Raw genomic sequence first — 2234 nt, forward strand, 5'->3', positions numbered from 1 at the left:
GTCCGGAACCTGTGCTCCGCGACGGGAGAGGCCCCAACAGCGAGAGGCCCGCGTACCGCAAAAAAAAAAAAAAAAAAAAAAAAAAAGTAAGTGACTTAATATTTACTTTTTTTTTGCTTTGTCTTCTTTTCCAGAGGATTTGAAGCTGTTGATAAGAAAAGATAAATGAAGCTGAGTCATTCAGATAAACACACAAGTTCAAGATCATATAGCAGGAGGAGAAGGTAAGCATATTACGAACACAAGATCGTACAGTTTCTATGTTGAACATTAAATTTGACTCAGAGTTTCTCGGTAGCAAAAGCAAAGACAGGGAAGGTGCTTTATAGATTTCTGTTTGTCAGATCATGTTCAGATTGGTGTGGACCCAGAGGTGCCACGGATGGATGCAAGGTCCACACCTCTCTACAAGGACCGCAAGCGAAGCGTGAGCACCCGGCAAGGGGCTTGGCAAAGGGACCCTTTTCCTCTTGGGTGCTTCAGCCCCGACTCCTAATCTGAATCCCCAGAGCGGGTCTGGCACAGTGCCGTGTCCCCTTCCCCAAGGCCAGGGAGCTTCACAGCTCACAGCCACACAGGGAGGCGGGTCTGTGACCACGCCTGCCCGCCAAGAGCCCAGCCTGAACCTCAGGCTCCTGGCTTCCGGCTGGGGAGACAAGGCCAGGCTGGGGGACAGTCAGAGCAGGAGAGAATGTGCCTGAGCCATGAGTGAGGCAGGACTGCATCGCCCTCGGGGCCTTTTCCCGCTGATGCCTGGGACCTCTCACTGGCGCATCTCTCTAGTTTCAGGGAAGCGGGTGTGGGGAGACAGGGAGGGACCCGGCCCAGGAGAAGCATCGTTTGTTTTTTAGTCAATAACAGCTGAGAGTATATTACCAAACCATAGCCTGTGAGCCTTATCTCCCAGGGGATGAGCTCATGTGGTCTGGCCGGGCTGCTCCCCTACCTTCCAGCTCAGTGCAAAGCCAGTGGGAGGAGAGGGAGCACATCTTTCTCATGTTAGCAAGTGACAGACTCGAGTTGACGGTGGCTAATTTAGTAGCTCAGCCGGGAGACGTTCTGAATTGCTAATTGAAGGGCATCCAAGGGCTTGCATTTCAGAAAGTAAGTAGTGAATGGATACATTTCTCCAGTGGAGGGTCAACCCATTAGATAGCCTTGGTTATATGAGAAAAGGGGGTGGGCAGCTTTGCAGGGGCCCGCAGGCAAAGGGGTGTCTCCAGGGAAGGTACCCAGAGATCGCAGATGAAGCTATTTTCATGTTATGCACACCAAGGACAGTTAAGTGCCTTCCCCTCCAATACAGAGAATGACCTAGAATAAAGCTAAGCAAAGTCATACCTTCACACTCTGAAAGAGGTATAAGGTTAATAATCGAATCATTTTTGACTGAAAAAAACAGAATAAACAAGTGAAAAAAATCTGAGCAGGCACTTTTGAAACAGTGAGCATATGAGAACTTTCTTCGATTGTGTTGAACACAATTGAAAATAAATATATTATATTTAAATATAATGTAAACAAAGAGCAATATCATATAATATATAATGTGTAATATATTGTATATAACATATATTGTAATATCATTATGATATTATATTATAATATATAATGTAATATTAAAAAATAAATACCTTCAGGAGGTAAAGCCCTAGTGGATTTGAAGGACCCGATGTAAATCACGGAAGGTTCAAGGACCTGCGGGCAGGTAGGGTCTGCAAAGGTAACAGCCAGGCAGCACAGAGCAGGGGGAGGAGCATCCCTCCCTCCCACCCCACTTCTCCACATACTAGCCTGTGACCTTGAGCAAACGACATAACTGTGCCACGTTATTGTTGCAGGTGAAGTGCGGACGTAACCTCACCGACCAGGCGGACCTGTGTGAAAATCCAGTGAGTAATTCACAGCAGGCCCATAGCCCCAGGCCTGGTCCATAGGCAGCTCCCCTGAATGGAAGCCACCGAAGCTACATTTAAACCAGTTCTGGGAGTGTGTACGCGCAGGGCTCACGCGTTAGAAACGCGTCTCTGCTTTACAGCCTTCTAGCTGGTAATTCATTATTGCGTTTGGATTTTGAGATGCCTAGAAGAAGTCATTGTCTGACTTCCTGTAATTGAACTGGGTACACCACTGGATGACAAATTGTAGAGGGTAATCGTATATGCATATTTAGGAAGAAAGGTCTTGGGTCCGTTTTGGGAGAATCAAGGTAAAAAGTCAGGAAATAAAATATT

The sequence above is a fragment of the Physeter macrocephalus genome, chromosome 8 (assembly GCF_002837175.3).
Source record: "Physeter macrocephalus isolate SW-GA chromosome 8, ASM283717v5, whole genome shotgun sequence".
Taxonomy (NCBI): Eukaryota; Metazoa; Chordata; class Mammalia; order Artiodactyla; family Physeteridae; genus Physeter; species Physeter macrocephalus.